General features: G+C 37.5%; 1 protein-coding gene across 6 annotated transcripts in view; it reads right to left on the minus strand.

Annotated features, from left to right (window-relative positions):
- The window catches only part of FRMD5 (FERM domain containing 5), a 310,956-nt gene that overhangs the window by 193,805 nt on the left and 91,819 nt on the right, over window positions 1–25,332 (minus strand). Inside the window, exon 1 of one of the 6 annotated variants that reach the window (XM_072809621.1) lies at window positions 17,627–17,732. The exons of the other annotated variants lie outside the window; for them this stretch is intronic. The gene's annotated coding sequence lies outside the window, so the exon portion shown is untranslated. Of the gene's footprint in view, window positions 1–17,626; window positions 17,733–25,332 lie in introns of those variants that run through there. 6 annotated transcript variants of the gene reach the window in all.

The following is a 25,332-nucleotide window of genomic DNA, read 5'->3' on the forward strand; positions in this document are numbered from 1 at the left end:
ATAATACATTAAGCAGCTAGTCATAACCTAGTCTTGGATTTGTATTTCTATCCAGTAAGTTATTTGTATTTTCTCTTAATTGTTAAAATGAATAATTTTTTTATTTTTAAACAAGAGGAGTCTCATCCAGATTCTGCCATAACTGGGTATTTGACACCAGGCAAGTTGAATAATGTCTGTATCTGGGTGCCTTTGTCTATATAATGAGGGGGCATAGACAAAGTAATCAATGAGGTCCCTCACTGTTCTCAAATTTTATGATTTGACTACCAAATGTCAAGAGGATAATGATTCACTCATCCTGACATTATATATACCCACCGTTCTGCAAATTGTAATCTCCTTCCACCTTTGTATTCTTACACTTTACACTTGAAAGAATTTCTCATGGTTGAAAGAGACCTTAAAAATCATGTAATGCAACCTTAGGATGCCTGAATAATTATCATAGAATCCCCTAGTAGCTGTCATCTTGCTCCTGTTTGGATACTGTTATTGATTTTAAAAAAAATTTGTGAAATCCCAAGGCAGCCCAATTCATTTTCAACTAACTCTAATTTTCAGAAATTATTCTGATATGAATTCAGATATAAATGTTGAAACAAATCTATCTTCTTGCAACTTCCTGCTTCTTCCCTCTGGGACAACACAGCACAGATCTAAACCTTTCTTCTACATGGTCCACATGATACATCTTCTGTTACTGGAAGAAGCTATTACATTCCTGTAAGTTTTCTCCCCTCTCCAGGCTAATCACCTGTTAACCTTATTCCTATATCATGGTGTTTAATCATTTCATTGGCTGCTCTTATCTGAACAAACTCCAGCTTGACAGTACCTGAAAATATATCATCCCAGATAGAAACTAACATATTAGCCATGGGATAGTTAAGTGCTAGGAATAGGATTATATCCTCCTTGTTCCAAACATCCATTTGGATGTTTCTCTTAACACACCTAAGATTAGATTAACTTGTAAGATTTATACTTCTTAATATTTTCAGTGGACTGCTATTCAGCCATATTTTCCCCACCTTATATCTGTAGCTGGATATGTATGACAGCTAGAAGCTCAAAGAGAAAGATGGCCAACACAGGTGTTAGGAGACATGCCTCTTATTAACTGTGTGACCTCAGGCAAATAATTTCAATTTTCTGTACCCTGGTTTTCTGATTCCTAAAATGGAGACTACAATTCTTTAAATATCTAAGATATTATAAAGATAAATGAGTAGATGTAACTATTATTTTAAGTTAAAAGAATTATGGAAAAACAGGCTGGCAGTTCCTCAAATGATTAAACATAGAAGTACTATATGATCTAGCCATTCCACTCATAGATATATACTAGAGAGATATAAAAATATGTATCCACACAAACACTTGTGTACAATATTGGTAGCAACATTATTCATAACAGCCAGAATGTAGTAACAATTTAGCCATCAACTAATGAATGGATTGACCCAAAGTAAGATAGCCATCCGATAGAATATTATTAAGCCATGAAAATGAAAGAAGTACTGATACATGCTACAATGTGGATGAATCTTATTTTACATTATGAATCTTAATTTACATTATGCTAGGTAAAAGAAGCCAGACACAAAAGACCACATATTGCATGACTCTATTTACATGAAATGTCCAGAATAGGAAAACCTAAAGAGACAGAAAGTACATTAGTGGTTGCCAAGTGAAGGGAAGAACAGTCTAAGAACTGACTGGAAACAGATATAAGGTTTCTTTTTGGAGTACTAAAAATGTGCTAAATGTGAGTGTGGTGATGGCTATACTACTCAGTGGATGTACTAAAAGCTGTTTAATTTTACACTTTAAAGAGGTGAATTGTATGGTGTGTATTCTACTTCAATAAAGTTGTTCTTTTGAAAGAACTATAGAAATGTAAGACATTCATTTAATTATTATGTCTCTAGTGAATAATTGACAGCAACTCTAAGAACACTTTCCTGAGTTACAAAACTCAGAGGTCATCATTCCCATGGAAATTATAATTCTGCTTAAAGATTTTGACTACAGTACACAATCTGGAGAAACAACATGTATAAACCAGGGATCAGGATACTTAAATGCCTGTGATCTGAGCAAAAAGCGATTACCCATGGAAATCTAACATGGCCACAGGAAAACGTTCCCATATGCACAAACTTCACTCAGCAGCTGCAATTTATATAGATTCTTATTTAACAACTGTAGGCATTAGTTTGTTTTGAGTTTTTAAAAGTGAACAAGTACTCCAAATAAACATTGTAGCCTGGAGAATATGCATTAATTCATTAAACGGATATTGTATAAGCACTCTGCCCCAGACCCTAGGAATATAAAGATGAATTGAACCCAATTCTAGCCCCAGAGTTGTTCTAAATGAGAGGCGAAGAAGAAAGCTAGGAAATAAGATTAGAACTTAAAAAAGGACTTTTTATTTCTGGCAATAAGGTGGACCAAATAATCTGAAAAACCTTCCCAACCAAACTCAAAGAAACTCAGAATATAACAAACACCCTTTTAAATACAAAGCTAAGTTTTCGAGAAAAAAGGGAATTCCTTAGAGGCCAAAATAGAAAATTAAATAAAAAACAGAAGAGTAAACATATGACCTGACACTATGGGAACCCTGTGGATGTTGGGTATGCAGATACTGGTTTTGAAAATATCATGGGCTACATGAGAAGCCAAGTCAGAGGGTCTTGAATCAAGCTATAGAGTTTGGACTTTATCTTGTAGGCATGGAGTTATAAGAAGATGTAAAGGAGTAGTTGTCAATTATACCTCAATGAAGCTGGAAAAAAATGTAGGGAGGCAACATGATCAAATTTGTATTTTAGAAAAATTATTCTGGCAGCAGTATGGCTAATGGATTTGAAGAAACCAAACATGAGGAAGAAAGACAAGTTAGAAGACTATTAATAATAGCTAGATTTATTAAGCCCTTATGTGCCAGCACATAACTAAGAGCTTTATATGTATTACCTCACTTAATTATTATAAAAACTACACATAGAGATTATTCCCCACTTTGATCAATAATAAAACTAAGGGGTGCCTGAGAGGCTCAGTGGTTGAGCATCTGCCTTTGGCTCAGGTGTGACTCTAGGGTCCTGGGATCGAGTTCCACATCAGGCTTCCTGCAGAAGTCTGCTTCTCCCTCTGCCTATGTATCTGCCTCTCTGTCTCTCATGAATAAATAAATAAAGTCTTTCAAAAAAATTTTTTAAATAAAATTAAAATTCAGGTTAAATAACTTGCTCAAGTCACATAATTAGCAAGTGGTTGGTCAGATATACTCAGAGTCTAATGATTTAAGTGTAAATTCTAAAGAAGGGTTTAGAAGGTAAGCCTGAGAAGGCCTGCTGAACAGTTTGCTATAGTAGAGAAAGGGAGGTGTTTAATTGCAATACAAGTAGCACTATCTATATGTGTTACACAATATAACATTATAAAAGGGATAGTGGAGGTTACTCAATAAGCTAAATATAAAATTACCATATGATACAGTAATTCCACTCTTAGATATACATGCAAAAGTACTAAAAACAGGTATCAAATACTTGTCCATGAATGTTCATAGCAACTTCCTTTACAATAGCCAAAATGTGGAAACCCAAACATCTATTCACAGATCAATGGAAAAACAAAATGTGGTATATTCATACAATGGAATATTACTCAGCTATTAAAAGGAATGAAGCACTACATGTTACAACATGGATGAACCTTGCAAACTTTATGCCAAGTGAAAGATCAAAACCAAAGGCCATATATTACATGGTATCATCGATATAAAATATTCAGATTAGGTGAGTCCATAGAGACAGAAGGCAGATTAGTGGTTCCCTGGGGCTGTGGGGTAATAGAACAGGGAATGATGCTTAATACATGTGGTGCTTCCTTATAGGGTGATTAAAATGTCCTGGGGCAAGGGATCCCTGGGTGGCTCAGTGGTTTAGCGCCTGCCTTCCACCCGGGGCGTGATCCTGGAGTCCTGGGATTGAGTCCCGCGTCGGGCTCCCTGCATGGAGCCTGCTTCTCCCTCTGCCTGTCTCTCTCTCTCTTTCTCTTATAAATAAATAAATAAATAAATAAATAAATAAATAAATAAATAAATAAATAATAATATAAATAAATAAATAAATAAATGTATGTATGTATGTTACACAGCATGGTGAATGTACTTTATGGCACTGAATTGTGTATTTTATTTCAAAGATTTATTTGAACGAGAGAAAGCAGGAGAGGGGAGAAGGATCAGAGGGAGCAGATTCCCCACGGAGCAGGGAGCCCAACATGGATCCCAGGATCAACAGCTAAGCCAAAGGCAAATGCTCAACCAACTGAGCCACCCGGGCATCCCTGAATTGTGTATTTTAAAATGATTACAATGGTAAGTTTTATGCATCTTTTACCAGACTTTTTAAAAAGGGAGATTGGCCTATTGATAGAACGTGGAGGTATTTAAAGGGTAGAACTGTCAAGGATGAGGGAGAAGGATGAGTCTGTCATTAAAAAAACAGTAACTATATATTTTATTAAACATCTGCATTGTGAAAGGCATATGGCCTTAACAGAGTACTACTATGAAGAGTATCTCCATTCACCATACAAAATCACCATTCATGGTTTTTATAATATAAGGGGCCACACAGCGTCAGGGTTAAAAAGAGACAAAGAGTCCCTACCCTCACAGGTTTTATAAGCACATAGAATAAGTGGGGTTCACAGAAAACTAAAAAATATATCAGTTAAAAACAATATAAGATAAAAAATATAAGAGCAGTGCAGTTGATACATGCTGTGAATGCAGAGGGAAACAGGAAAGGAAGTTTTGAAATACATGGAATTAAACATTAAGGGACAACCTAGTGTACTAGTTCAAACTGTGGGTTTTTAGGTGGAGCACACTACATTTTTAGGGTAATGAAACTACTCTGTATGACACTATGGTGGTGGACCCACATCATTACATGTTTTTCCAAAACCACAGAATTTACAACACCAAGAGCAAACCCTACTGTAATCTATGGACTTTGGGTCACTATGGTGTATCAGTGTTGTCTCATCAACTGCAACAAATTTACCACTCCCCCACTTAGTGGGGGATGTTCATAAAGGGGGAAGTTATGCAAGTATAGTGGGGGAGATGGTACAGGGGAATTCTGTGCCTTCTACTCAATTTTGCTCCACACTGAAACTGCTCCAAAAACTAAAATCTATTAACAAAAAAAAGGTGCAGTTTTTGGAGCCACATTGAATTTTGGCTCTACCAGTTACTACCTGCATGATGTCATGCAGGTTAAATTTTCCTCAATTTTCTTATCTGATCAGAGCCTACAGCAAATTTTTGTGAGGATTAAATGAGTTAATATATATTTAAAACTCTTTGACTAAAAAGTACTCAATAAATATTAGCTATCATCATCACATCATTATCACCACTCCAAACACTGAAGGAGGTCAATTGTATTTAAGAATAAAACTCAGTATTCCAGGCCAGCAATTTTCAAACTTTTTTGAATGTACAAACAATATAAAAATTGGAAGCCCAATATTTACATGGATTTTAAACATGGCTATAATTGAAGTGATTCCTGTATAGAAAGTTTATCCTGGACATTACATAGCACTTACTTAGGGATTCATTCATTACTCAATATTTGGTGAACATCTATGTGCTAGTTGGGTTTGTTTTTAAAAAGATTTTATTTTTATGTAATCTCTACACCGAACGTGGGGCTCAAACCCACAACCCCAAGATAAAAAGTCACCTGCTCTACTGACTGAGCCAGCCAGGTACTCCATGCACTAATTTTTATGATGGATGCTGAGGGTTTGGAGAGACAGACCTAGAATCTGCTCTTCAAGGAAGTTACCTATGTTCTAGTTTACAAGATAGACAAGAATCTAACAATTTTTTAAACAACTTCATTGAGAAATAATTCACATACAATTCACCCATTTAAAGTATACAAATAGATGGTTTGTAGTGTATTCACAAAGTTGTGCAACTGTCACCATAATAAATTTTAGGACACTTTCACCACCCCAAAAAGAAACCAGCAGTCCATTCTTATATGTAAAATAAGAAAGCAAAAAAACCCTATGAAAAACTATTATAAAGGTAAGCGTATGCATAATGTAGAACTGACCACACCTTGCCACGTGAGATCCCAGGATAGAAACAGATAGGCATGCCGGCTCTCCTTTAAACAGTTGATCATTTTCTAATAGGTGGCATTTTATTTGACTGCTTTTCAGCAATCAGACCAAGCAAAATGAAAATAATCAGGAAGTAATGAATAACAAGAATCTCACTGGAAGATGTCCACAATACAGTAAGTCAAGAAGTGCATTAAGGGCTGAGGAGATGAAAAAGCAGCTGATTGTGCTTATAAGAGCATAATAAAATTTTGTTTTCCCCCCCTTACTTTTATCTTAAAAGTACACAGCAAAAACCTCCAACACTGTGTTCCTCAGCAGTGTATGCATGAGTGCGCACACACACACCCTCACCGGTATGCTCACTTTTATCACTCACTTGAACTAAATCTCTGATTTAGGGAAATTCTACTCCAGCCAATACACATTTTAAACTTGGCTACTGTGAAGTTCATACCAAAGGCAGACTATGACAATGCCAGGAATCTGAAAATTGTGATATTGGTGAATGTCAAATACATCAGGGTACTGTTTTAGATCCCATTTATGAGACTCCAGGCCAGAAGCAAATTCCTTAATCTTTTTGTGCTTCAGAACACCCACCCATAAAATCATCCAGATGATATAAATAAAATACCTAGTGCATATATTCTTTGTAGATGCCCGATATATGCTATACTAGTCTTAATTATGCGTGTGATAGCCAGAGTTTATATTTTGATGTGTAACTATCTTTCAGCATATACAATATTTAGCCACAACAGTCAGCTCAAGATACTTTTTTACCAGAGACAAAATGCTGCAGAAGCCTTCTCTGAATTACCAGAGAGATGAATAACTGCAATTTTCTCCTGGAGATGTGTGTGTTTAAATTAAGTCTTATTGTACTCATTTCCAAAGAAAGTGCTATATTTTAATCACTCTACCTTCCCTGTTTTGAATGTTTTAAAAGATCCCTATGAATCCTTACTGCAACTACTAAATTCTTCCCAGTGCTAAAGACTGCAAATATGCAATCTGAGAAAATGGGCAATTTGAGACTAACACAACCAGCTTGGGGACCTTGCACAAAGAACAGTGTAACTATGGAAACACTTGGCAATGGAGTTACAACATAAATCAAGGAAACTGTTTCATTATTCAAGTACCAAGCATTTGAGATCAATTTATAGCAACTGTAAGCTATTAATAATTGTATTCTATTTAATTTGTCAAACATGATTTTCTCTCTCAATGAGATCTTTAGGAAATCCTTAAGTGTTTTCCTTAAGGAGCAGAAAATGATAAATTAAATCCACTTAAGTGGTGCAGTGTACCTGACTGGTGGTTTTGATCCATTTATGAAACACTACGAAATCAGGCTTATTTGGCACTTAACATCTGCTTTGTAATATTATACATATATATTATATATACAGATGGCCTGATTCTTCAACCAGGATGATAAATTCCTCAAGCACAGGAAACAAACAATTTATAAGACTCCACATCACCAGTACCTAGCCAAGGGCTCACAGTAAGTCCATACTGAGTCCTTTCCTGGCAAACTTAGCTCTTCTTTTCTAAGCACAAGAGACTGTAGAAGAAAAATCACAGCACATTAAAGTGAATAGGATTTTATGATGGAGAAAGATGGGAATCAGTGACAGAAAGAGTCCTACGATGCTAATAAGTTCATGAAGGTTAGCTTTAGGAAGTACACACGTTTCTACACCCTTAGAAACATGGCAGTTATTTCCTTACTCATTTTTTAACACGAAATTTCATTTTTCCTTATTCATTGTTTTAGTTTGTTTTTTTTTTAAGTACTTTTTTTATTTTTATTTTTTTAAAAGATTTTATTTATCCATTCATAGAGACACGGGGGGGGAGGGGCGGGGCAGAGGCACAGGCAGAGGGAGAAGCAGGCTCCACGCAGGGAGCCTGACGTGGGACTCGATCCAGGGTCCCCAGGATCAAACCCCGGGCTGCAGGCGGCACCAAACCGCTGCGCCACCGGGACTGCCCCTAGTTCGTTTTTTAAGAAAGGAAACTGGAGGCCAATTTTTAAAAAGATTTTATGTATTTGTTCATGAGAGACACAGAGAGAGAAAGACAGAGGCAGAGGGAGAAGCAGGCTCCCCTTGGGGAGCCGGAGGCAGGACTTGATCCCACGACGCTGGGATCACGACCTGAGCCAAAGGCAAAATCTGCTCAATCACTGAGCCACCCAGGTAGCCCTGGAGGCCAGTTTTAACTTTTAATTTCCTTCTGCTCACAGGAAGTTCTGTTAACTGACAGTTTTGCTTTACAAATGTGTGCTACCTGAGCCTCTACTCTCCTCTTTTCCCATTTCTCTTCAGTGAAAAGAGGACGGAAAAAATACAAAAAAAAGGCACACATATTAAAGAATTTTAGGGTAAAGCTCAGGCCTGACATCGTCTATGCAACATCAACAGAGAATCTCCTTATATGGCACAGGGATGGAAGAGAAGCTGATCTTGAAATATATATATATATATATATATTTATCTAGTTATAAAAATCTCTTCTGATTGATTTGGGTTTAATGTTTCCAACTTTTTATTTTGTTTTGTTTTGTTTTTTGTTTTCAACTTTTAATTTAGAAAGCAAGGGGAACTGGGGCACTGGGGTGGTGTGGTCGGTTAAGCATCTGACTCTTGGTTTTGACTCAGGTCAGAATCTCAGGATTGTGTCATGCTCTGCTTGGGAATCTCTCTCCTTCTTCCTTTGCCCCTCTCTCCTACCCTCTCTTTCCATTAAATCTTTTTTTAAATTAAAAAAAAAGGAGAACTAAATATTTCATATATATCTCTCATAAAACAGTAATTTGTAGGTCTTGTTTGGTCTGCAGTCTTTTCTGGAAATCTAGTCCTTTACTGAAAGGGTCTCTTCCCTTTATTGTGTCTGTCTGTCCTTCATATTCTACTTTCATAGTGCAATACTTCAAATTGGTCTCACAGCTCCTGGTATTCCCCTGTAAACTCACTCTATATAGTATCTGCTAGATTAATGTTGCTAAAATATAGTTCTGGGGATGCCCGGGTGGCAAAGTGGGTTAGGAAACCAATTCTTGGTTTCTGCTCAGGTTGTGATCTCAGGGTCATGAGATGGAGCCCTGTGTCAGACTCTGTGCTCACTGAGGAGTTTGCTTGAGACTTTCTCTCTCCTTCTGCACCTCACCCCTACTCGCTTGCTCTCTCTCTTGCAAATAAATGAAGTTTTTAAAAAATTAAAAATAAAAATGAAATATAGTTCTTATCCTTTGTGGAGTCTCAAATATTTATTAAGCACACATTTTCAATGTCAGATGCTAAACCCTAAAAATTCTAAGAAGAAGACACATGGATTTTTGACTTCGTGGAACTTACATTCTAATGATATAAAATTCCTCTGTCCAAAATCTGCCAATGGTTCCCCATTGTCAATGGAATTCAGCCTGATTTCTTCACTCTATCCATAAGAGGATATGAGCTAAGTGACCCACTGTAGATTTTTTTTCTTTTAATTTTTATTTATTTATGATAGTCACAGAGAGAGAGAGAGAGGCAGAGACACAGGCAGAGGGAGAAGCAGGCTCCATGCACCGGGAGCCCGACGTGGGACTCGATCCCGGGTCTCCAGGATCGCGCCCTGGGCCAAAGGCAGGCGCCAAACCGCTGCGCCACCCAGGGATCCCTGACCCACTGTAGATTAAGTACCTAATGCACTTTTACCCTCTGTTCTAATGCAATGAGTTTTGCACACTGTGAATTTTGCTACATCCGTGTTCCTATTTATTCTGACCTCTGTACCTAGAATCCTCTCTACAGTGCCAACTCATCTTCCAGAAATTCAGCCTATATTTCATAGCTAGTCTCAAGTGAAATGTCCTTCATAAAGTCTTTAATGATCCCATATCAAATGTTCTCTCTCTCTCTATGCTGTTCTTCTGGAACTTTTATTTTGCAACATATGATAGTAATTGTGTATTTGTTTTAGCCCCCCATCTTGCCCCATTTTATTCCATACAGGAATTAGCACAGAGACTTGTATAACTTAGGTAGGCAGTACAGAGCCTAGAGCTTACTTTCAAGGATATACATTGTTTCTAAACTCTTTCCTTTCCTCCTATATGCCAAAAAACTTGATCTGATCAGGGGTGGGGGAAAATGGGAGGGGTAAATAGAGAAACAAGGAAAACTGACTGATGAGTTCTCCTAAAAAGAACCATTTATTCTGAAACTTGAACATGAATAAAGGTTAGTCAGGCAAAGAAGGGTAGGAATGAATAAATCTGTTAGCACATGTAAAAGCACAGAAGGGAAGCAGTATTGTGGTGATGAGACACTGCAACCATGAGAATAACTTAATGGAGTGATACAGTCTAGCCCCACTGAAAACAATAATCACAAAAATCTTCAACAAAATATATTGTAGTGGCTGTATTCTGGGGCAAGCAGATCATCTCACAAGGATATTCCTTTCTCATGGATTATATCTCTATATTCCATTTCCCACCTCCAGAAACATGGACTCTAGGAGCCTTGTGTTTACCATGACCCCAGGGATGTGACTCAAACCAGGCCAATCGGATCTCCCCTCCTGTGGGTTTGGAATAGGAACCATGAGAACAGCCAAGGCAATGTCTCCATGAGGCTGGAACTGTAACATGTAAAGTTAGGTGCAATCAGGTAGTCATTTTTCTGTCAAATGGAGAGTAGTACAGAGAAACCAGGTCTGTATATAAATAAGAAGTAAATATGAATACAAAAGCAGATGGAAAGGGAGCATCAGCACCCCTTAGATCTGTGCTAGCTTCCTATTTGTTCCCTAGTTTTATTCTCTCTCTGAAGCCCAGTTGCTCTCTTGTTCTCAGGTCTGCCCCAAGAAAGCCCTTCTTTCTACTAAGGCTAGAAGTTTCCTTCAGATACCTGTGTAGCCAGCTAGTCCTAACTAACACATAAATATTGTACTTAACCACAAAATTTCCACTTACCAGGGTGTTGGAAATCTTCCAGTGTTTTTCAAGCCCCTACCATGCACAAATCATCCACCATCAGTGTACAGGAATCTAAGAGTTTTATTTTCCATTTTATTTAACATTTTCTTTTGACCATGGCATATGTTATTTTAGGCTACACATATTTAAAAGCTTTATGTCCATAATGTAAATTCAAAGCCTATGATTCCTGTTTCATTTCACAGCTAATAGTTACTCTGTGAGTTGCTAATATATGTACATCAATATTCTGAAAGACATTTTGGAAGATGAAGAGGCAGTGAGTTCAGAGATGTACTTTTTCCTGTCTTTAATCAGACCAAGTTCATCTACCAAATTTCAAGTGGGCTGAAAAACTGTTCTAGGAGAATTCATTGAAGGACATATTGAAATGACCTCTTTAGAAAGTATCCATGAAAAAAAAAAAAAAGAAGGTATCCATGAGATTATTATACCCATGGATTTACTATGGATATACCATGGATATACTATGATTCAGTGATTCACTATGCATCACTCACTTGACCCCTAGGGAGCCAGCCAACACAGAGCTCCATCCAACAAAATAAATATAGTCTAGCAGCAGAGTGCTTCTCAAAATTACCCAATCATAAAACTCACCTGGAGCACTTGTAAACATACAGATTCCAAGAGTCCACCTCAGATCTACTGAATCAGAATTTCTGAGAGACAGGCCTAAGTGTCCGCATGTTTAACAAATATCCCCAGAGGACTCACAGTTTCCCCAGACTGTTTAGCATAACTTCATGAATGACACCCCCCACCCATCCCTAGCCTCACACCTAAGAAGAAACCCCAGGCAGATGTTGCTGAACCAGGCTTTGATTTACCTGTACTTCATCTTCTCTCTGGCTTACATTTCCTGACCTTCATTAAATTCTGTTTTCCTCTCCAAATGCATTCCATGTGGAAAGGCTCTGGAGCTTTCTAAGAGTTCAGCTACCTTGTTCTTCCTGGCATAACTGACTGGAAACCCAGAAGTAGAGGAATGACCCTATCTTCTTCCCCTTCTTGCCTTAGCCACTCCAACTATATGTTTGCTGTAGTCAAAGATAGCATTGGCTGACCTTGACAGCCCACCTAAATCCAAAACAGACTCCAAGAAGGCTGACCTACATGTCATCCACAAATGTGAGAGTAAATTATGTTCATCATTCTAATTCAAGTTGAATTATTTGATCACATATGCAGCACTTTTCCTATATGTTTAAAAATAATGAAGCAAATTCCCCAATGTTAACTAAAGAATTGATCCAATAGTATGTTTCTTTGAAATAAATTTTGTAGAAGAAAATTTTCAAGAGGCAGTCCTTGGCCAACCAATTTCATAAACCACAAGTGTATGCTCAAGGTCACCATTGTGAATTCCAACTGTCACACAGGTCCACCACTCACTGGGAAATGCCAGAAGCAAGAAAAAAGACAGTAGGAAGGAGGGATGATAGTGAGTGACACTCACCACATCTCATGCTTATGATGCTTTAGACAATAAAGTATGGGGCCTGCTTTGGAAAGTATGAAATGCATGGTAGTAAATCAACAGCCAAAAGGCAGAGAAAGGATGTGATAAAGGGTTTATTCATGGATTTACTGTAATGGGTAATCAAATGATATGATGATGCAACATTATAATGCTATAATTTTAGTTTATGGGACAGGATTTTTTTTCTCTCCATAAAAGCTAGTGAGAGAATAAGAAGTCCAATAAAACCACCTTGTTCTCTGAAGTAAACAAACTTATACTTTTAATGGTAAAAATCACTTTGCCAGGTGGGTGAGTGAGGATATAGTAAAGCTAAGGAGAGAAAAGCAATAGTTACCCTCACCTGATAGGAACTTCAGGCTTAGTGAAAAATTCTAAAGGTGTCAATTTCCTCTCAAACATGCTCTCTAGGGGAGGCTTTGAGCAAGAAGTCTAGGCCATAAGATTTACCCTAGGTCAGATTTGAAGCCCTAGAATACCATGGCTGTGATAGCATCCAAGCTAGGCAGACAAGAAGCAGAGCACCCATCAGCCTGACATGTATACTAGCCTTTGAAGAAGTAGAATATACTGCCAGAGCCGACTACAGCTCTCTGGAGAAAGCAAGGTAGCCCCAGGGGAGACTCTATCTTGAATACTATAGAGAGAGATAATATATGAGTGTGTACAAACAAATACACAGTAACAGTCTACCCATGTCATGGAGATTCAGACTCTTGTCTGATGTGTACAAATTATTTCTGTGGGCAGAAGGACTGCTACTGTGCGCCCAGATGGATACATGGACAAATTATGTTTACCCAACTTCAGAGAAACCATGCCAAAATATTCCTCCAAACAACTAATTTCAATTTGTTCTTGTTTTCCTCCACCAGCAGCCTAACAAACTGTTCCATACATGGATTTGACTTTTCAAATATTTGCAGCCATGACAAACTGAGTGATTGCTTGGGCTCCAGAAGCTTCAGAATGGCCTTTGAATGACATGTGTACTGCATTCTGATGTAAAATGTCATCTTCTTAAAGTACAGGAGAAAGGACCTGCAGCACACAGGCCTGACCTGACCCTCTGGTATATGCATCAGCAGGAGCCAGATGCCTAAAGCAGCCAAAAAAGAAATGCCACACTCCCAAAAGTTCAGAGTGACAAAAAAACAAAATAAAAAGTCCAAGCTTCAATGCCTATGTGACTCTTCCTGGTCATTTAACTCTTCCCTGAACAGAAAGCAAAAGGAGATGATAGTCGAAAAGCAATCCAGGAGCGAGCTTCTGCCAAAGCCGTGGGTCTCCCTTTCCCCACAGAGTTGGATAACTATAAGCCCCAACTGCAAGAGTACCTTCCTCACCAGTGGTCCTGATGCTCCTGATACCTACTAAAGAGACCCTGCCACAACTCTGACTTAAAGGACACCCTACTCCACACCTTAGTGCCTAGGTTTTTCACATTCACTTAATTCCTTTAAACATCACACATTAGAATAGACATTTATATCAGGCACACTTAGACAAAGTGACCTTCCCCCCCCCAAAAAAAATCTACAAACTTGATGCAAAACGAAACTTTATTTTAAAAGTATCCTTTTTGTGTGTCAATTATATTCAATTTTTTAAACAAAAATTTAATTGCCCTTTTTGTTTCCAAAATGAACTATTTGCTATTTACAGTAAAGGTGTGTGTTTTATAAAGAACTGTGAACTGTTTTCCACTTTCTTGATGTCTCTATCCAAGTAGAGCAAGACAGTAGTCAGATATCAAAAATATGACACTATCCTTCATGGTCCCAGATTAAGAACAATATCATCAGAACTGTTTATGCTGGGTATTATATGGCCTCTGCATGGAAGGCCTATCACCCCCACATATAAACACCTCCCTCACACCAATATGTTGTAGTTCTGGTAGCTCTGACATGTTCACAACCATTTTAACAATCAAAAAAGCTTGGAAAATAGTGGGGTCATGACCAGTAAAAATATATAGCCATAACTCCCTATGTCAATGTTTCTCAAATTTGAAAAGGTATAAAAATCACCTGGGGATCTTGTTAAACTAGAAATTCTGATTCAGCAGGTATGGGATGAGGCCCGAGTTTATGGAGTGTAACAAGCTCCCAGATGATGTGGTACTGCTGATCCTGAAACTACATTTTGAGTACCAAACCAAAGCTTTCTACTATGACCTCCCTTGGGAGGTCAAACTAATTTCTCTGACACACATGGAATTCCCATTACATGTTTATGCAAAAAGACACTGTTAAAACAAAGTGCAGTCCTCAGTTCTAGAGAATGGAGGAAAAGAAGCAACATTGGGAATCTTGGCCCCTATTCTGACTCATAGCCGTCATTCTACTCTCTTTTCCTCAAAATTAGCTTGATAGGCTGACTCCCTTAGGAGATATGGAGATTGTTTGTTGCCAAAGCTTACCAGTATCCAAGATACGAAAGCATTATCTTTGGTTGTCCTCTTGCAACTACCATAGAGAGGCCAGCCATGGGCTGGTTTCAGGCTTGCCAGAGAAGCAGTTATAACACTATTTCTGGCATTGAAACCGCATTTAAACAACCCTGAATACTCTGTATAGAATCACAAAAGATTCCACAATATCTAAAAAGATAATCTTGTGTGAGTTCAACCAAACTATTCTGAGTAAGCAATTTTTGCCAACTTTACAGAAACACAACATTAGAGTATATTCCAAAGTTTTTCATCTTAAAAGATGGAGGACAGAGGGGAGAAAGTTTAAATTTTACTCACTAGAGCTGAAATCCAGTCTGATTGTATTTGATGGCCTGATTGTATTTGATGCCTCCTTATTCACAATTTTGCATCCACACTGTCACCTAGCAGAAAATGGAATCTGTAGTACTAGAAATAATTAGGGTATATGAAAACGCTCAAGGATACATTCAAGTCACTAATAATAAAACACATACTCTATGAATACAATATACTTTCTCCTAGTACATTTAAAAATAGAAGCTACTGTCAAGTTGCCCCTCTGAACTAAAAACCACACCTACATTATTAACCTTACTGACCTCACTCCACAACCAAGATCTCTTGTAACAAAACAACGTGACAACCATGTCAACAAGACGTCATGTGAGGTGATTATCTCCCCAGGCAGATGTGAGCCATGGGAGGCTTGACTTCTGAGCTTAAGATTCTATCTCCTAAAGACATTGCTATAAGAAAAGAATACTGATTTTTCTGGATTCTTAATATTTGTGAGGCTAAAGAGCCTAGTCAAGAGAACTAGCTTCTGCAGCTATAAATAAAGTAGTCCTTCAGGGTTTGTGATGCCAACCTGGAGAAATCAGCTTTGGGGTTGGACAGCTATTCACATAATCCTGTAGGGCTTTTATCCCCAGGAGAAGGAGCACCGGGAAAGCTTGTGGATAGCAGGCCATGTATGAAATCAAACTAAATCAAGTCAAAATATTAGAGGATATACACGTTTTCCCCAAAATGCATGTGTAGTAGAGTATCTTAATGTGAAACAACACCTAACACCATAACCTCATTAACTAACCTACTTACTATATATTTCTTGTTGCTAATTCCCTTGGGTGCTTCTGGATTCCAGGACTCTTTCAGACAATTCTGAAATTCCTGTGAAGGTGGTAATAAACTGATAGTGAGAACTGGTTGCCTGCTTCTTTTAGACCTTCACTATAAAAAATGGAAATGAATCCATTTTTTCCCAGGGTGAGGATGAACAAATATAAGGTGGTTAGTACTATGATTTCAGAAACAGATATATTTCAGGTCCTAGACAACTTATATTTTGCAAATGACTATTAGTTCTGCCTTTATTCTCTAGGGATATAGCCTATAACTAAAAGAAAGGGTATTGTGGCATTGTTTCCTCCAAGAATGATGGCTGGACCAACTGCATCAGAATCATTTGGATGCTTTTTAGAACTGCAGATTCCTGGGACCCACTTAAAGTATGAATCACAGGATTGGAGTAGGTATAGAAATCTATTTGAACCTATCTTTAATGATTCTGAGTTACCTAAAGGCTAGAGAACCCTGGGTTAAGGTCTGGAGGGCTGAAAAGCTTTGCACTACTGACTTGTAGAAAAGCCATGTTTGTTTTGTCTTGTTTTTTTAAAGATTTATTCATTTATTCATTATATATATATATATATATATATATACACATACATATATATATATAGAGAGAGAGAGAGAGAGATAGAGAGATAGAGAGAGAGAGAGAGAGAGAGAGGCAGAAACACAGGCAGAGGGAGAGGCAGGCTCCATGCCCGACGCCCGACTCAATCCCGGGACCCCAGGATCACGCCCTGGGCCAAAGGCAGACGCCAAACCGCTGAGCCACCCAGGGATCCCCGAAAAACCATGTTAATTGATTGTTATAGTGATTGCCACATCAACATTCAGTGGCAGCAGCATCCCACTTGGTACCATTATGCATTTTTTGCAAGTACCTTTAACCTCTTGGACACATCTACTACCCTGGACCACAAGGTCTAAATATAAACAAGATACAGATGGTCATTTACCAACATGAACAGCCTGGAAAAAAACACTCCAGTTAGAGGATGAAAGAAATATGCAGTGCATTGCAAGAAACAAAGATGGATCAGCTGACAGGTAAGAAGTAAGCCTGGATACTCTGTGTGAGAAAATGTAATTGAATCCAATAAGCATAATTGGATTCAATAAGCATAATTGGATTCCTTCCAATCAAAGGAAAAGAAAGTTCAGAGAAGGGAGTGGTCAGGACTACTACCACTGAAGTCAAATAAAATGAGGAATAAGGGTTTTGGTCTGAAGGAGATCTCCAATCTAGAAGAATGTTATTTCTGGTAATACATCTGACAAATCAATGGAAATAAGAGTTAAATTAAAGGGCCATGGAGAAATCAAGGTAAAGAAATGAAGACTTCCTAAATAGACTACTCTTTGATAGGAAAAATAAGCAAAGAAAATGACCTACCTTGGGATGAAATGTAGGGTTTTTTGTTGTTGTTGTTTTGGTTTGGTTTTTTGCTTGTTTGAAGATGAGAGTCTTCAGCAACTCCCAAGTGGAATTCCATTCTGTGCTGCAGATAAGAGTATTTCAAAGGTAACCTTGTGAGTGTTTAAAAGGTTTTCCAATCCACAGCCTACTCACCCTACTAAGCAAGTGGCTGGTTAGAGCTGGACTTAAGGGCTCACTCACTCATTTGGGGATCACTTAGACAAGCAACAGGACAAAGAAAATGGCCATGCTCTCAGTTCTACTGTGTGTGTCTATAAGAGTGAACAAATCAGAAAAGCTCACCAGTTATAACCGTTGGGTCCAAGGCTTGGAAACTTAAAAGGAATGAAGAAAGGAAATGGATAAAAGAAGATGACAACTTTGGAGCGAAAGCTTTGCTCTACTGTCATACCCTGAGATACTAGGAGAGAGAAGGGAAGAGAATCCCAAAGGATTTGGTTAGGGGATTTTCCTTCTGTTGTCCAAAGAAAGAGTCTAGGAGAAGAAGATACCTATGGTCAATCAGGAAGAAATACCTTTGCGTCTGATATATTGAATGCCATTTGCCCTAATCTAACTATAGCTTTGGGAACACAGCCCGCAGGGGTGTCCACTTGACTCATCAGCTACAACAGTGCTAGCCTCTGAGACCTCAGGTCAATAAAGGATGAGTTTCTCAAGAAAGAGAGAAAATAGGATGACCATGAGATAGTTTTTACCCTGGAAGGAGGTAAAATCCTTCTATTCAAATTGTGAAGTTTTATGGAATAGTTCCGATTAGATACAGTCTGTATAATATAGTCTTTGTCCTTGTACCTACCTCCCCTCACAACATGCATTTTCGAACTTTTCAGTATTCAAGTTATCACTCTATTGAGTTACAGGAGGTGGATAGACAGATTAAACAGTTTAATTTAGACATAACTCATCCACTATATAATTCACTCATTTAAAGCATATAATTCAGTGATTTTTAGTATACAGACACACAGGATTGTGCAACCTTTGCCACAATTTTAGGACATTTTTATCATACTCAAAATAAGTTCTGCACCCATTAGCAGTCACCCCCATTTCCCAAAATCCTCTCTTTCTCAGCCCTAGACCACCATTAATCTACTTTCAATCTCCATGGATTTGCTTATACTGAACACTTCATATAAACAGAATCAAACAACACATGGTCTTTTGTGACTGGTTTACCTCCCTTGGCATAATGTTTTCAAGACTTATTTATGCTGCAACATATATTTCCTCTTACTGCCAAAAAATATTCCATTGTATGAATTTTATTCACCCATTTCTCAGTTGATGGACATTTGGGTTGTTTTTGCTTTTTGGATGTTATGAATAATGCTGCTAAAACTTTCATATTAGTACCATATACAGTAGTCTGTAATCACAGATTATTTCAAAGGTCTGGAAACAAAATTTCTTAAAAATACATGTGCTAGTTGTAAGAAACTGTCACAGTTAGATTTAAATGTCTGCAAAAAAAAAAAAAAAGATGCAGATTTTGTAATGTGTTATGTCCTTTCTTACCAAGCTGAAGATTTAAAGATTTATTGGTCTTTCCACTCTTTGTTGCCTGTCATTCTTTCTCTCTTGGATATCCTGCTTAGCTCTAGCAACTCTCAGTTTTGCCTTTCAAAAAATGGAAATACTTTTAACATTCATTAGCTTTAACAAGAAAACACATCATCATTACTGCTCGTTAGAACTAAATGGATGGTGACTATTTACCCCACAATTCCTTCCCATTATGGGTTTTACTGTGTTTAAAAAGCTATGGTTAAATTCTGTTTCACAGAAAAATAAAGTTAAATGTTTTCCTAAAATAGACCATAAACTTGAAAAAAAATTCTTTGATAAGGAGCAATACAACTATGTACGAAGGCTGATTTTTCCACCTATTTTCTCAAGGTTACCACAGAGCTGAGGAGTAACTAGTATTTACAAGCAGACATTAAAAGACGTTAAGCATTTGATTTTAAAGCAAAAACATAAATCCATATATGGACAACACAAAGCAGAGAATCCACAGGAAGGTCAAGGGTAGAAAAGTAAACACAAAGGCAAAGTTAAGTCAAGATATGGAACAAGCTTATTTTATACACATTCACTGCAGAAATCTTTGAATTTCCACATATAATCAAGTAGAGGGCTGTGACCCAATTTACACATATGCCTCATAACCTGCATTTGAAGCTCCCTTGGGAGATTCAAATTTCACATTTTCACAGAAGCCTATTACGATCCCATTTGCTAAATGTCTATCATCAAATGTTAATAGAAGGGTTTTATTGTTAGAATGTAAGTCAGAGAGTTACTTTCATTACCTGAGTTGTATCTATAAAGGTCTATGCATCTCAACATAGGAACTTACTTTACTGAGATAAAATATGTGATCAGAAATTTCACCCCTTCAAAATGCACACTTCAGTAGTTCATAGCACATTCATAGAGCTAGTTTTCATTTCATTTCTGAGAATGGTTTTGTAACTAGCTGTTCACCCCCGGCCCTTTACCCTTTCTCCTTTTGTCTGTATGAAGAGGTGCTATAGAATAGCAGTGCCAATCCTGGAGCAAGGCTGCTTGGATTTAAATATCATTTCACCCTCCAGGTAACTATGGATCCTAAACTTCTTAGAGCTTTCATTTTCTCATAAGTAAAATGAGTACGTATATAAAGTATTGATATCTGTGACATGTCTAGAAGCTAATCTGACACTCAACAATTAACTAATATCATTTTAATAAACCAAACTCTTATGTACAGAAAGAAGCAATAAAACCAAATATGTGCTTTTAAAAAAGGGAGAAAAAGCTGGAACTTCTTTTCCTTCTAAGGATGAAGTCCAAACTCCTAATAGGTCAAAAATGGCTAAGAGCTGGCTCCTCCACATCTCTAGCCTTGTGTCCACTTCTCCCTGAGACTGACGGCACACACAAAAACACAGCATGCATGTGTTTGTTTGCATGCACTGTACTCTTTGCTTCCATTCCTTTGTTTGAGAATGCCTCCTATCGCACCCCATGATCCAGTTAACTCATTCTGATCTTTAGAATCAGTGGTTCACTGGTTACCTCCTCTAGGAAGTCTTAACAGATATGATTCCTACTTCTCATTGATCTCCTCCAGTACCAGCACCATACTCAAAATTAGTAGTTAAGAATCCTTCCTTCTAGGGCAGCCCGGGTGGCTCAGCAGTTTAGTACTGCCTTCAGCCCAGGGTGTGATCCTGGAGACCCGGGATCGAGTCCCACGTCAGGCTCCCTACATGGAGCCTGCTTCTCCCTCTGCCTGTGTTTCTGCCTCTCTCTGTCTCTCATGAATAAATAAAATCTTAAAAAAAAATAAAAAGAAAAAAAAAAGAATCCTTCCTTCTGGATTCCCATGATATGTAATATCTTTGCACTTACTGCCTCCAGCTATACTTATACTCTGTGCTCTCCACTGAACTATGAGATCTTTTTTTAAACTTCAGCTTTGCTGAAGTGTAACTGACATATAACATTGTTAAGATAAATTTAAAGAGTAAACTGTTGTAATTTATATGCATTTACATTGTGAAAGGATCCCCCGATCTAGTTAATACATCACCTCATTTTTTTTTTTTTTTTTTTTTTTTTTGGTGAGAACACTTAAGTTCGATTCTCCTATTAAATTTCAATTATACAATAGAGTACTATCAACTATAGTTACCATATTTTGCATTAGATCCTTAGACCTGATTCATCTTACAACCGAAAGCTTATATCCTTTTATCAACCTCTATTTATTTTAAGATTTTATTTATTTGAGAGAGTGAGCACACAAGTGGGGCAAGAAGGGGGAGAGGGAGAGAGAGAAGCAGACTCCCACTGAGCAGAGAGCCTGCTGTGGGGACGAAGGGTAGATTCCAACACCCTGAGATCACAACCTGAACAGAAGGCAGATGCTTAACCAACTGAGCCACCCAGGCACCCCTATCAATCTCTATTTAAACTGTGAGATCTTTGAGGAAAAATTCTGTCACTTATTCCAAGACTAGAACTCTGCTAGAAAATACAAAGTGCTTAATCAATGTTTGTTGATAGAATAGGATACAAAAGCCATTCTCAAACTTTTTGGTCTCAGGATTACTTCACATTGCTAATAATGATTAAGGATTTGAAAAGCTTTTGTTTATGTGGATTATATCTATTAATATCTGCCATATTAGAAATTAAAACAGAAATTTTTTAAAATTTATTTGTTTATTTATTTATGATAGTCACAGAGAGGAGAGAGAGAGAGAGAGAGAGAGAGAGAGAGGGGCAGAGACATAGGCAGAGGGAGAAGCAGGCTCCATGTAGGGAGCCTGACGTGGGACTCGATCCCGGGTCTCCAGGATCGCGCCCTGGGCCAAAGGCAGGTGCTAAACCGCTGCGCCACCCAGGGATCCCTAAAACAGAAATTTGTAAAATATGCATTAATCAAGAAAGTAAAAAAGGTAAATAAATAACTTTTAGCATTGTTATAAAAATAGCTGTGACTCAAAAAGAAAAAGCTCTGACTCTGAGGACTGTCTGAAACAGTCTCAGGGACTCCCAAAGATGCCAGACCTCAATATAATAGTACATGGGAGTGTTTATTTTTTAAATCATAACATGTATTTTTACTCATATTTGAGTTAAAGTATTTGGGAAGGGTAATGGACGAATGAAAATATATAAGAAAGTAAGGGAGATACAACTTTTTTTAAAAAGATTTTATTTATTTACTCATGAGAGAGACAGAGAGAGAGACAGACACAAGCAGAGGGAGAGGGAGGCTTGCAGGGAGCGCAATGTGGGACTCGATCCCGGGACTCAGGGATCACACCCTAAGCTGAAGGTAGAGGCTCAACCGCTGAGCCACCCAGGCAACCCAGGAGATACAACTTTAGTCTCAACTAGAGAAAATACCTGGAGCCAGAGCAGCAAAGAAAAGGCAAGAAGGTCATAAAGCACAAATAGCACCAGTCTTAGAAGAAATAATAAAGAAACCAAAAGTAACTCTGTACAAACATAACCAAAAACAAGAATAGCACTAAACACCAAAAGGTGGAATGAATCTTAAATAGAAATTGACCTTTTAGGGGCACCTAGCTGGCTAAGTCAATAGAGCTTGCAACTCTTGATCTCTGGGTTGTGAGTTCGAGCCACACATTAGGTGTAGCGATCACTTAAGAATAAAATCTTTATTTTTTTTTTTTTTAGTTTTTTTTTTTTTCAATTTTCATTTATTTATGATAGAGAGAGAGAGAGAGGCAGAGACACAGGCAGAGGGATAAGCAGGCTCCATGCACCGGGATGCCCGATGTGGGATTCGATCCCGGGTCTCCAGGATCGTGCCCTGGGCCAAAGGCAGGCGCCAAACCGCTGTGCCACCCAGGGATCCCAAGAATAAAATCTTTAAAAAAAAAAAAAGAAAGAAAGAAAGAAAGAGAGAGAGAGAAAGAAAGAGAAAGAAAGAAAGAAAGAAAGAAAGAAAGAAAGAAAGAAAGAGAAAGAAAAGAAAAGAAAAGAGAGAAAAGAAAAAAGAGAAAAAGAAAAGAAAAGAAAAGAAAAGAAAAGAAAAGAAAAGAAAAGAAAAGAAAAGAAAAGAAAAGAAAAGAAAAGAAAAGAAAAATTGATCTTTCCGGTATGAAACATATCATTTTGTCCTACTCCACTCCCATCTTTTCTTTGTCATTCTCAATCCTGATGAACTCTTTTTACTCTCCTTTCCTCCTTCCTCCTTTGGAAATCTTGCTTTATAGTCATTGGTTTAAAAATGCTGCTCACAGGATCCCTGGGTGGCTCAGTGGTTTAGCACCTGCCTTTGGCCCCGCGATCCTGGAGTCCTGGGATTGAATCCTGCGTCCGGCTCCCGGCATGGAGCCTGCTTCTCCCTCTGCCTGTGTCTCTCTGCCTCTCTCTCTATGTCTGTCATGAATAAATAAAATCTTTAAAAAAAAAAAAAAAAAAGAGTGACCCAACTACAACAGAATAGAGAATATTAGCTGTATATTAAGGGTTTTTGTTTAAAAAAAAATTTTTTTAATAAAAATAAAAATGCTGCTCAGATGTTATTGATTAGAGAAAGAATAAAAAGCAACAGCTCTAATGAAGCTGTATGACTGGAATCCAACTGATAAATTTTTTAACATTCTATTAGATTATAAAAAATTATAATGAGACTTTAAAAATAGGAACACTGAAGTTATTTTTACATTCTGAACATACATTAAAAATTAGTGTCCCTAAAATATGCTGCATGAAGGCCAGGATTGGAAAGTAATATGGACTTGGTTACAGTGCTAGGGTGGTAGATGAGTTGAATTAGTTCTTTAATATTGTGATATCATCCTTTCTACAAAAACCATGGAAATACAATTAATTCTCAACTTAACATTTGCCTTTGGTATTTTCTACAAACTTTTAATGGACACACTACTCATTTGAATTTTCTTAAGTAGCTGTATGTGCTGAGATAAAAAACTCAAGGTCTAGACCAGGAGTAGGCAAGTTACAGGCCCAGGCCTCATCCAGCCTACAGGTTGTTTTTGCATAGCTCTCAGGCTGGGATGGTTTTCACATTTTTAAAAGGTTGTAAAAATGAAACAAACAAACCAAAACAAAGAATAATATGCAAAAGAAATTGTATGTGGCCTGTAGTCAGCAATATTTACTATCTGGCCTAAACAAAAAAAATCTGGGGGTGCTTGAGTGGCTCAGTTGGTTAAGCACATGCCTGCAGCTTGGGTTGTGATCCCAGGGTCCTGGGATTGAGCCCCACATAGGGAGTATTGCTCAGTGGGGATTCTGCTTCTCCCTCTCCTTCTGTGATCTCTCTCACTCTTGCTCTCTCTCAAATAAATAGAATCTTTAAAAAAAAAAAAAAATCTGGCAATGCCAAACAAACATAACACATGCATTATAGTGTCTGGTCCATAATATATACTAAATAAATGTTAGCTACCGCTGTTATTAATTTTGTTATTATATTTGTATTTTATCTTAAATTATTATGCTCCTTGAATAATTATGTTTTTCATTTCTAAACTCTGAGGACATGGCTTGAACTTTGTCTAATCACATTAACCATAGAGTATTGCTATCACTATTTTATCTTTGCATTCTTTTCATCCTGCCTATTCTTGAAAAAATCTTGAAAACCCTTTATTTCTCCTTTTCTTCTTTTACTGAGGTTAGATATACGCAACAGAAGTTACTTTTTCCTTTTTAAAAATATTTTATTGTGCTAAGAACACTGAACATGAGATTTACATGAGATTTAACATAAAATGTTAAATTTTTAAGTGTACAACACATTACTGACTATAAGTACAATGTTGTATAACAGAGCTCTAGAACTTACTCATCTTACTTAAAGCAACTTTATGCCCACTGATTAGTAACTCCCTAATTCTAATTCTCCTTTATCCCTGCTCCTAGCAACCACCATGCATTATCCTGCGAGATTTATTATTTTAGATACCTCATACAAGTGGAATCACGCAATATTTTTCTTTTCATGATTGGCTATTTCACTTAGAATAATGTCCTCAAGGTTCATGCATGTTGCATATTGCAGAATTTCCTTCTTTTAAAAGTCCAAATAATAGTCTATTGCATGTATATAATTTTTCCACATCCATTCATCTGTTGATGGACATTTAGATTGTTTCCACATC

The sequence above is a fragment of the Canis lupus genome, chromosome 32 (genome assembly GCF_048164855.1).
Source record: "Canis lupus baileyi chromosome 32, mCanLup2.hap1, whole genome shotgun sequence".
NCBI lineage: Eukaryota > Metazoa > Chordata > Mammalia > Carnivora > Canidae > Canis > Canis lupus.